The sequence below is a fragment of the Corythoichthys intestinalis genome, chromosome 11 (genome assembly GCF_030265065.1).
Source record: "Corythoichthys intestinalis isolate RoL2023-P3 chromosome 11, ASM3026506v1, whole genome shotgun sequence".
Classification (NCBI taxonomy): Eukaryota; Metazoa; Chordata; class Actinopteri; order Syngnathiformes; family Syngnathidae; genus Corythoichthys; species Corythoichthys intestinalis.
Genome location: NC_080405.1, coordinates 44,853,668 through 44,866,306, shown reverse-complemented (window position 1 = coordinate 44,866,306; position 12,639 = coordinate 44,853,668). Strand labels below are relative to the sequence as shown.

General features: G+C 40.8%; 1 protein-coding gene across 1 annotated transcript in view; it reads left to right on the top strand.

The window, feature by feature from the left end:
• afg2a (AFG2 AAA ATPase homolog A) overlaps positions 1-12,639 on the top strand; it is a 247,741-nt gene that overhangs the window by 234,138 nt on the left and 964 nt on the right. The window lies entirely within an intron of this gene.

Genomic DNA, 12,639 nt, shown 5'->3' with positions numbered 1-12,639 from the left:
GAGCCATGTCATCGCAGGTAGGCGCTGCCACCCAGCGGCCGGAGGGATTCTCTTCAAATTGGTCCCGTGAAAAATCATAAAAACCGGACATTTTTGTGAATTTATAAAACCCGCCCGGACCATGAGGATACGACGTGAAAGTAGGACCTGTCCGGACAAAAGAGGACGTTGGTCACTAAGGGTGTAACGGTACATGTATTTGTATTGAACCGTTTCGGTACTTGGTGCTCGGTTTGGAACGGACGCGTACCGAACGAGTTTCTGACGTAATGTAACCCTTACTTTTCGAGGCTGTGAGTCGATCGGGTTACAGTTTCTTTGTGTAGATTATATTTACTCCATCTTCTCTACTATAATGAGGACCAACACGGTGGACAAAACGTCAACGGCGCGACAACGTGGCCGCTGCGAGAACGCAGTGAAACGTGGCCGTTAAAGTTAATCAGCCAATGCACACCAGTCGCAGTGCGGCCGCGTGTTAGACACGTCCCAGAAGTGGCAAAAGAACGGCAGAGTTTATTATTTGACGCGAGACGCGGCCCTCCTGCGTCAATACTACTAGCTAGCACACCGGGCAGACCAGAAGTCACTCGTGTAAAAATACGGTGGATCCGGTCGATTTTCAAATTAATATGCAATCGTGACCCACTTTTTGAGTCCATCAGATCTCTTGAGTGGTAGATCGGGGCACAGTTGACTTGTCTTTGTTGATTTACAGTTGTCTTCTCTGCTGTAATAGGCAAGGCAAGGCAAATTTATTTATATAGCACAATTCAACACAATAATAACCAACACGGCCCCGTGATCAATACAAAATCCTCCTACCACAACAAAACAAGTAGGAACTCATATTCACATAGGAACTAAAGTTTTACAACATAAAATATACAATATAAATGGATACTACATCACATTTGTAAAATACAAACACATAATAAAATAAATAATAGCCCATTTAAATAAAATAAATTGAAATGAGCTACAGCACCTGTAATTAAATAATAAAAATAATACACAGATCCTGCTTACACAATTAAATTTATGAATTTCTGTGTGGCGCTTTAACTTGAGAAAATCCACCAATAAAGCTTTTGAAAACCGTTCATAAGGGAAAAAATTCAATGAGGCATTTCATTTGTAAAATACATGTTAAAATCTTTGTCATTGGGATTGCTTTTCTCTTTAGCACAAGACTTTTTCTTCTTTCTTTCAGAAAGAAGGCTGACCAATACGTGGGGTCTGAAAGGCAAATTGTTGTTGGATTATTATCTTTAAATACCCGCTACTTTTTGAGCAGAATTCTAGCTTTGTATAGGCTACGGTTCCTATTGTTGAAAGCACAAAAGTGTGTAATAAACAACTAGCACATTTATGTTTTGCATTTTGTTTTTTTACTGTACTGAAAATGAACCGAACCGTGACCTCAAAACCGAGGTACGTACCGAACCGAGATTTTTGCATACCGTTACACCCCTTTTGGTCACCCTAATATACACCAATTAGTTTATCACTTGTAGACGTCACGCCTATCGCTGTCAATGGCAGCCAATGAGTTAATATGGACACTTGTATTGGAAATGTTTGCTAGCAAGCTTTTTTAGACCTTTTTTAAAGAGTGAGACTTTTTTAAAATTGATATTCTGTATCAATTTTTGGCAGTGATATGTCACTATATCGATATGTTGATACGACATGGCTCCTCTTTTGTTGTCATGTGGTTGGGAGTGACTTTTAGCAATGACTGGGCCACACTGCTGAACATCTCGAGGTGTTCTTTTTTCTTTTTTTTTTGCGAGTTTGTTTGTTTTTTGAATTTTGATTGGTTTTTGAGTTTGTCCTTAAAGCAACACTAGTTACTTTTCAGCTTTTATAAAATATTTACATAACATTTGTGATGATATGTCGACACACAACTAGTTGAATGACACCTCTTCTATATCTTCTATCTCCGCTTTCACCGGCACTAATCAACTTTCAGAAGGGTGGCAGGAACCCTGCCGCACAAAAAACTACAAATGTGCTGACTGTTTTACGGCATACGTCACTTGCCCTTTTCCAAAGTCATTATGAAGATGGATGCTATTGCTTTCACAAAAATTCTGCAAAGATGGCAGAGCAACAGCGACAAAAAGTTTTGTCTGAGGAGGAAAAAGAAAGGGTGGCTACCAGGATATACAGAATAATCATTGGCCCAGCCTGGCATGACCACCCGCCCCACCGACCAAACTTGTCAGCTCTCACGAGTTCGAGTGGGGTTGGGGCGGCTAGCCACACTAAGGGGCAGTTTACATGGCGACTCTGCGACACAAACACGCGATCACTGGCCGCAAAATGGCCTCGTGTGCATATGGTGTCGGCGAAGACGAAAAATTCTGAATCCTGCCTCCAAAGTGGAAGAATTCAATTACGGGGGTCAGAGCACGTTCATATGAATGGAAACCGCCTTCGCGCCTATGACGTAGGCACTCGCACACGTCACATGGGCGTGCGCAGCGGCGCTATTGAACATTAAAAACAGCAAATGGCGGAATGTCGGCTTCAATTTACTGTTTTAATAATATTTTTAAATTTAAATATGTTGAATGTTTCCATTTTTTGTGCCTTTTTTCCGGGCTTGGTGGGGTCAAAGTGCATCATTCCTGTCGCCTTGTAAATCTGCACTGCCCCCGAGGGCCTGGCATGAATACTACATCGTTTTCATGCGGGATTGCGACATTGTTCGAATGGAGACGGAACCATATAAATGCAAATTTGAATTCTTTCGTGTTCTCGGAGAGTCACCATGTAAACGGCCCCCAAGCCACCCGGTTGCCAACTGTCATATGCTACTGTTTAGCCACAACTGGATTCATTACCTTATTACTTTTTGTCCTTCACACAGCCGAGGAAACAGAAATGTTGTTTAATCCATCTGCAGGCGACCTTCATGATTTTACGACACTATACGGGTGTGTACTGGGAAACGCAGCGCTGGTTCGCGAGGAAAACGCAGTCTTCCCTAAGGCAAAACACTACCGCTTTTGTCCACCGGGGTCGCTAAAATCAACTAAATCTGAAAAGCTACAAATTGTTGATGTAAATTTACCTTAAGGAGTGGAGGTGGCAGGCACAGTGCCCTACCGGGTCAATCCGGCCTGGGCACCATCTCCTTGTCCTGGGTGGTGGGTAGGTGCCTTCTGGTACCATACCGCACACTCTTCTCGGCCCGGGGTTGGGATGGGTTGGTTGAGGTTGCGCCTCCATCCCCTTGGCCTGTGTTTCCAGGCCTGCGTCTGCCGCCGCTGCCCTTCTGTTGGCAGGGTCATTGGTGGGCCCTCCCAGGGATGTGGGGTGGGAGTTGTTGTCTCTGCTGGTGGGGTGGTGGACTCCCGGCCGCCAAGGTGTTGGTGCGACGCCTGTTCAGGGATGCGGGGTGGGTGTTCAGGGGGCGGGGTGCGCTGGGGGTTGTCTGGGGAGGTTGGTTGTCGGAGCCCTTCTCTCGCCCTGTGGCCGACATTATTGGTGGACGGGGCCCCACCCACGGGAGCCTGCCTCTTAAGTCATGCATTGTTCACTTTGCACTGTCCTTCACTTTGGACGGCTACCCACTCATTCAGGGTGAGAGTCTGAACGGGGCCGTAGAGTCCCAGGCCGGCTTCCCCTGATTTTAATGCATCATACACCAAGGATTGTCGGGCGGATGGGGTATGTTGGGCGGTAGGGTGACGTGACTGTTGCCATCCCGCTACCGGCCCTACCATTCCCGCACCTCTTTAATTTCAACTGGTATTCAAAAGTCTTAAAAAGTCTTGGATTTAACTTTTCTTGATCTGTAGGAACCCTGTTATGATAACAGCTTTGTTGTTCATGATGGCATTTCCAGTTTACATTATGTTTTAAAGACCAAATGTGAAGTAATTTCATAAAATGCCAAATAGGGTCACAATTAAAGTACATTGTCCAACAAATAAAGCATGAAAAAAATAATTTATATGTTGTATATTTGACAAAATAACCGCGTTTTCGAAGTTCAAGCCTTAAAGGTGACGAACCCGGAAGTGATACGTCACACCGAGAACAGCGATGGCAGCGCTCCATATGGCCGCCATGCAAAGCCCTTCAAACAATGATTCAAACAGCGATATAAGCGATAGATCGAGCGCAAGTGAGAAGATCCAAGTTTTTGAAGAGTTGGAGGAAGAGGAGGAGGTTGGAATTTTATGTTGGACCGTACATGTATTAGCCAGACGCTAATCAGGATGCAAACAATGTGCCCAAACTACCTGACATGGAATGGAGACAAGAACCATCGAGATTACAAGATTGGTAAGATATAGTCTGTTACTATTTTTATGATTTGAAGCATGTCAGGTAAATAAACCACCTACTATTGCCTGGGATAAAAGAAAAGTTTTGAGGAGTCCTCGATCATGTTGTGGAATGAACAGTAGAAGCTAGCGACGTTAGCTTTTATTTACCTGACATGTTTCCCCGAACACTTCCGCCTTTGGACCATCTGACGAAGGTGGAAGTGTTCGCCGAAACGTCAGGTAAATAACCACCTACTATTGCCTGGGATAAAAGAAACGTTTTGACGAATTTAAAAGTGTAGGCAAAATGAACTCAATACAACTATGATAGGGGACTGCCACGAGTTAGCTTTCGGCTAACGTTGCTAGCTTCTACTGTTCATTCCACAACACGATCGGGGTTTTGCCTCGAGTTACCTTTCGGCTAACGTAGCTACCTTGTACTGTTCATTCCACAACAGTTGGCAGCTCTGCTTTGACAAAGTCACCAGTCATCTATCACAAAAATTACACTTACTGTTTTGCAAATCCTTGATCATAAGCAGACCGGTTGAGGAAGCAGGCATCTTTGAAGAGTTTGCAGCAGAGAACACTACTCGATGATGGCGTGAAATTCATTCGCTTCGTGCGAACGAAAGATGTCCATTAACGTGCCCTGCTATCCTTTGGCCACTCATACAAGTTTTCTTTTTCCACACACCGCCTTGGCATCTTACCGAGACAAACAATACTGTTCTATGGCGGACTTCCCTCGCAGTTCTCTGTGTGACGTAATTTCCTAAGATTGTCGAAGAAAAGCATTTTCGTTGTCAAGGGCGTTGCTGTGGGTTAAGCAAAGAATCTGGAAGGGTTGCGTTAAAAAAAAAAAAAAAAAAAACGCTTATAATTGTTAAGCCATTGATATTATTCAAAAACATGGTTGGCCAACCTTACTTCACATTTGGTCTTTAAGTTCCAATGATCATTTCAAAAACTTTGCATACCAGCCTGTAAGCAGCCATATGTTTTTTTGCCATATTCATTGTTATTAAAATGACCAATGTAAAAACTAAAAAAAAGAGTTTTTGTTAAGAATGTTAGTAGTCCACATGAACATCAAATGCAAACATTTAAGATTGACGACAGATGAAAGTGCTGACTCACGACAGCTCAGATAAATTTGGCCCCCGCCCCAACCATTTTTCATACTGCAAAGTAGATTGATATTTCATTTCCGTGGCATGAAATACGTGGGCAATCACTTGAATGTCTTGATGCATTGCGGCAGGCTGATGTGCTCCTGTCAGCTCCTGGCTCTAAAAAAGCAGAGCAAATGAGGGGCAGGGTTAATCATCAAGAGTCTCTCAGTTCTAAAATTTGCTGACTCAAGCCCCAAAACTTTGGCCCGATAGCGAGTCCACAGCGGCACTTTTTTTTCCTTCTTCTTTTGATGACATAGCAAAAATGAGCCGCGTGAACAGTAAGCGCCTCTGTTGGCTCGGCTTATACACTAAACTCCTGTGATATGCGATTGATCTTTCTCTTTTGGGCCTGTTTATTGACTGAGAATGCAAATATTAGACATATTTTATCCCTAGCCCATATGGGGATCTGCATGCGACACTGTTTACGCCGCTACCTGATCAAAACCGTGCACCGATACCAGTCGTACCTGGTACCTGTTGCACAGCATCGACACGTTATTTCTTATTACTTGTTGATAGCAATGTAGCCAGGGCGTTACCGGGGGGGCAGGGCTGGGCAGTGCCCACTCAAAGAAAACTGAATTCAGTACTAACGGCATTCTGGGCATCGCGTATGGTATCCCATTCTTGTAGTACTGATGTGTTCTAAGTTTTAACCTTTGCGTTGTTACCTCCTCTTTCACCTTTAAAAAAAACAAAAAAGAATTGAAATGTTGGTTTTGTCCCTAGGGGGCGCTACACACATTTATGCTTTTTTTTTTTTTTTTTTTTTTTTTGTTACATTTTATTAAAGTTTTCAGTGTTCACCTGGCTGTTGAGTTTGGTGAGTTTTGAAGCATTTTGAGGGGGTCAAAGTAGGGCTCAAAGCGTCGGCGGGACAAAGAATGACTGCTAGGGGGCGCTAAATAGTGTATTTGGAATTTGTCTTTACACGGTATCAAAGATTGCACCTGTCTTGACCTGCCTTCCGATTTTGGTGCATTTTGAAGCATTCTAAGGGGGTCAAATTGAGTTCAAAGGGGCTGCGGAACAAAGAATAACTATAATAATAATAATTAGGGCTGTCAAACGATTAAAAATTTTTAATCGAGTTAATTACAGCTTGAAAATTAATTAATCGTAATTAATCGCAATTAATCGCAATTCAAACCATCTATAAAATATGCCATATTTTTCTGTAAATTATTGTTGGAATGGAAAGATAAGACACAAGATGGATATCTAGATGGATATATATATACATTCACCATATGGTACATAAGAACTGTATTTGTTTATTATAACAATAAATCAACAAGATGGCATTAACATTATTAACATTTTGTTAAAGCGATCCATGGATGGAGGGTCTTGTAGTTCTTAAAAGAAAAATGTTAGTACAAGTTATAGAAAATTTATATTAAAACCCCTCTTAATGTTTTCGTTTGAATAAAATTTGTAAAATTTTCATTCAAAAAAATAAACTAGTAGCCCGCCATTGTTGATGTCAATAATTACTTACACAATGTAATGGGTGCTGATGCCTATAAAATCAGTCGCACCCAAGCGCCAGCAGAGGGCAGCAAAACTCCATAAAATACAAGTGAGCGTTTCACTGTCCTGTCATTTAAATGTCTGAGCGGGACATCTGTGTTAATTGCCCCCCAGGTAAGACTAATGCCCACCCACACCTGGCATCCTGGTAACACCACTGCAATGTAGTCTTATTAGTGTCGTCTCAGCACCGACACCGACCGTGGATACCGATATCAGTGAAGCAACAGAATTTTGTTCTTTTTCCTCAAATGAGATACAATCACAAACAATCCACGGACTTCAATTGACTGGACTTCTATCTTCCTGTTTTGGGATGTTGTGGTGAAAAACTGGACCACTTCGTTCCACACATCGCCTTTCACTTTCCTGCATACACATGGCCTTCATTGTTTGGAATTTTTATTACTGACAGTTTACTGACCCCCCCCCCCCCCCCCCCCACGCTGAAATTGTTTGAATGATGGAAAATCTTCGCTTGAAATGAACCCAACCTTGTGTGTTTACCCTGCCTAAATCATGTCGCTCGTTGGCTGAAAACAGAAGACGAAGGAGTGTGGGGTAGACCTCACATCCTGACATCTGCAAAGCACCTGTCCTGAACCGCATGTGCTGCGCTAGTTTGGCTTAAGCACGTGCAAGGGACCAATCTAAACAGTTTAACCTCCTTGAAGCCGTCAGCAACATGTCTATACAATTGTGATTTAGTTGACTCATAACTGTCTGTCAACAGTCATATATTGTGCCCAATGCAGCACTTGCAGTTTTATTTGGCTCACATTCAAAAGTTCAATATCTTCAACATTACTCAAGATCTTACTGCGGAACAAAAATTGCATATTTGGCTTCTCTTTTGACCAAATAACGACATCTTTCATCATAGCTAGATGCAATCCACTTTAACTGGATTGAATTACCGTGATTTTCAGACGATAAGGCACACCTGATTATAAGCCACCACCCACCAAATTTGACACGAAAACGGCATTTGTTCATAGATAAGCTGCACTGGACTATAAGCCGCAGATGTCCTCACTGTATTATAGGGTATTTACACCAACAGATATTAACCGGTAACATTTTATTTGACAGCGGCATCATAAGACTGTCATAAGACCAAATGAAACACCATGAAACTCTGAACATGAACCAATTGGCTCCAAAGCTTCATTGCTTCAAGAAGCTTCATTTGGCCATCACAGCTGCCTTGGGGGAGACATTCAATCTCTACTGCCACCTGCTGTCAACACTGTTGTCGTCCGACATGCCTCCTAGCATACATTGCGGCGCTACAGGCAAAATTCATGGTCTGTGCTAATTATTGCTTCAGTTACTGTATCAGTTGTTTCATTAACTGTTGGTTATGGTATTTTGTAACACTTTATTTGACAGTGGTGCCGTAATACTATCAGAAGACAATCATAATTATGACATGACACTGTCATGAGGATTAATGAATGCTTATAACAGATGTCATTTAGTGTCTTCTGGGAAATGATCTCACTTTTGAATGGATGTAAAAGATTCAAACTGGACATAAATGGTGTTAGTGAAATAATTTGCCGGATGACACTTAATGGCATCTGTCATAAGCGTTCAGTAATGCCCATGATATGATCATGTCATAATTATGACGGTCTTATGGGAGTCTTATGATGCTGCTGTTAAATAAAGTTGTACTTATTAACCCAAATAAATCAACAAATAAACTGCACTGGACTATTAGCCGCAGGATTCAAAATGAGGGGGAAAAAATTACCGGCTTATAGTCCAAAAATGACAGTAGACGTCTCGCGTTGTCAATGGCACTAAAAGAAGAACATTCACAGCCAGTCTTCCCAGGTTAAATTGGATGTTCATCGCCGTTAATGGATCACAATGAGTTAATAACTATGGAAAAAGATATCAGCCAGAATATATGTCTGTTTTTATTCATTTTAATTAAAAACATTGTGTTAAGTCATATTTATTTATCATTATCCAAAAATAATATTTATTAATTACAATAATGATTCATAATTAATATACATACAATAGATCTGTTGTCCAAATCCACAACAGAAATCACATAGGCGTAATGTCGTGAGCATAACAACGCACCTTTGCGTACCTGTTAGGGCTGGGCGATATGGCCTTAAACATGTATCACGATAAATTGAGCAGATTTATCTCGATAACGATAAATGACGATAAATTCGCCCAAGCGTACTGTTATATAATTTGAAAATCTGAATCAATGCATGAAATACAGATTAACTGTTTCTTGTTGATTTATTTACCAGCATTCAATTTCATATACTGTATTTAACAATTGTACATGCAGTCTAAACATTAAGTTTATAAAAATGTAATGTAGAGCTGAAACGAGTACTCGAGCAACTCGAGCAACTCGAGTTTAAAAACTGATCCGAGTAATTTTATTCACCTCGAGTAATCGTTTATTTTGACAGCTCTAAGCATCACGTTTTGCTAGGACTACTTTTAATGCGGGACAACGCGCTGTCACGTGCGGAGAGGAAGAAGGGGAAAAAAAAAAAAAAACTTACCGCAGCCGACAGCCGCCACAAACGACGCCAACGTTGCTAAATACTAGCCCGCACAATGCTACATTGGTAACAGGCAGCGTCTGGCGCGTCTCATTGAGATCACATGTATGTTGAACTAGATGCGCATTGACAGACTCGGCCGCGTCTGGGCAGCGTTTGTAAGCAGCCGCCATCTTAAAGCAGTACAAGCGCTAAGCGCTAATAAAGAGCGCTAATAAAGAGCGCTAAGCGCTAATAAATAAGATTAACGTTACTGTCGCTACTAGCTCACGGAACGTTAGCCCTGCGGAGGGCTAGGTTTCAATTAATTATGACCACTGTCGATGCGTGGCTAACGTGTCTTACATACAGGCTTTAACATAACATAGCATTGTGGAGTGATGAGGGTGTAAAATAAAAACGTAATCATGCTAACTATCAATTTTAGCTCAGTAGTCATTGCTGGATAAAACACCAAGTAGCACTGGTCCCTAATGTGCTCCAATACAGCCTGTATCATACATTTATTTTGAACACTGCAAAAACTCAAAATCCTATCAGGACTTACAGTTTAGACTAACTTAAAACTTAACTAGAACTTAAAAATGGCTTGACACAATGAGAAATTCAATTGAAACACGTGGGGAAAAAATCCTAACTTTTAAGTGATGTGTGTTATCAAGCGTAACGGCATTTTTAGGTAAGATATATATATATATTAATAAGATCTAAAAGTTTTTTGAGTGAAAGCAGTGAATTAGTCTTTTTTTTTTTTAATTCTAGTTACACCTGAGATGCAATTGTTGGCTGTTTTCAACAATATACAACGAAAATAAAGACATTGATTGAATGAAAATGGTTCAAGATTAGATGAAATGTCTTGTTTTCTCATGTATATGTATAATTGCTCTTCACCTAAAAATATATTTGTTTTATCCGATTACTCGATTAATCGATAGAATTTTCAGTCGATTACTCGATTACTAAAATATTCGATAGCTGCAGCCCTAATGTAATGTAAGCAATAAGAATTCAAGTATGAACATTTATAACAGCGTGTATGACTTGAACAATGTACATTATCAAAATCAATATGCCTGTGCAAACATGTCATTGTAACACAAATGACTTGCATCTTGAACAGTACACTTCAAAAAGACAACTTATTGTTAATGGCTGCTGTGACATAATTATTAAATACAAGTGTTTACATTATGGTTTCAGGGTCCCCCCCAGTGCATTTTTTAATAAATGCACGCACAAATGAACCCCCAAACAAACAGAGAGAGACACACACACATTAAAGCTATATTGATCTTCTTCAAATGAAACGCTTAAGATTTTATGATAGCAATTATGACACAGAAATAAGCACATACAGAAAAATAGCTGGGGCCATTTCTCGGTCATTATAAGTTTCGCCGTTGGATTGTACTTTAAGCTGAATGCTTTACCATCACAAAAGCTATCAGAGGAATCACACACAGACAGATACAAAATAATGCCACGTAGTAATTGCTAGATGCAGTCCGTGCCCAATCCACTCATTAAGTTCAGCCGTTTCGACAAGTTAGAGCCGCTATCCGACTACATCACGTTCATTTGTAGCGTTAGCCGCTAGCTAGCGTTAGCCTGGCTACCAGTAGAAAGCACTGAAAGCACCATCTCCGGAAATCGTGAGAACAGCAGGGAGGACAGCGGGTGAAAGCCCGTCTGGATGCCACCAAGAGTCTACTAAATGTCGGTTAAAAGTTTGGTGAACCTCCCTTAAGCCACACTCCATCACGTTTTGCTTGTAGCGTTAGCTGCTAGCGTTAGCTTACTGGGCTTTGTTTGATTGGCTCCTTGATGATCACGTGACTCCCTACGTAAGCCCATTGACTGTTTCTTAAAGGGGAATGAACATAGACGAACAACACAGAATCAAAGCGGGATGAAAAGACTATATTTCCTTGTTTTATTAATTTACCGAATTTACCGACATGGTCAAAATTACGTCGGTCATCGTTAAGAATTTCGGTGACGGTAAATTTTCGGTTTACCGCCCTGCTCTAGTACCTGTAAAGTAAGATGTAAAGAAACAACCTAACTGAGCTGGAACAAGAGCCAAACAAGAGTTTTTCCTCTTAAAAGTGTCTCCAAGATGTGCCGTGACTTGAAGCTGAACGATGAGCACACTGAAATGTGGTGCAAGATTTGCCGCTCACACCCACTACTCGCTGATAAAACAGGTGCGTTTTATAGACTGAAAGAATTACAGCCATCCTTTATTTGCGATAGATAGATAGATAGATAGATAGATAGATAGATAGATAGATAGATAGATAGATAGATAGATAGATAGATAGATAGATAGATAGATAGATAGATAGATAATGTGCGGAGGCTAACTGATACATGCTAATCGTTTGTTATTGCTTTATCAGCAGCTACTTGTAAACAGAAATTTGAATAGCTGTTATTGAAGATGAGACTGATTTGATTCCATTTTATTTTAGTTTCATTCTGCAAGTGTTTATGTCATGAGCAGCTGAATAAAGTCAGCAAACCACACGAACGTCTGACATCGTCATTTCGGACCTTAGCTCACTGTCTAGCTAGGATTTAGCTCCAACGTCTTGGCGAGGACAGTACAATGACGTATAATACATGTTTTTGGATGGTTATTTTGAGATTTGGGGGGTATCTAGGGGTACTTAAAGGGTTAATTCCGACCTTCGCGGGAATACGGGTTACATCGCCAGCGCGGAAATAGAATTTCTTTAACTACAAAAAAATAGTAACTTGCCATTCAGCAACTTTTGAATAGCTGTCCACTGTAGTGTTCCCTTTCCCTGAAATGGTTAATTTTTATAATGATGAGTTTTCTCATTTGTTGTTGTAACGTATTTATTTTCCTGAAAAATTGTCATTCCTTTTTAATCCCAGGTTAACAAAGTGTGAACAGCTTTTAGTTTCAAATGAACTAATCTAAAATGTCCTTGTATTAGTTGAATATTTTTTAAATTCCTCTTTTATTTGGGGCTGCACTTAGTAGTCAGGTTTAATTCTTGTCCAGGATAATGAGGTACGGGGGTCCTTTGGCCCAAAAGGTTTGAGAAGCTCCAT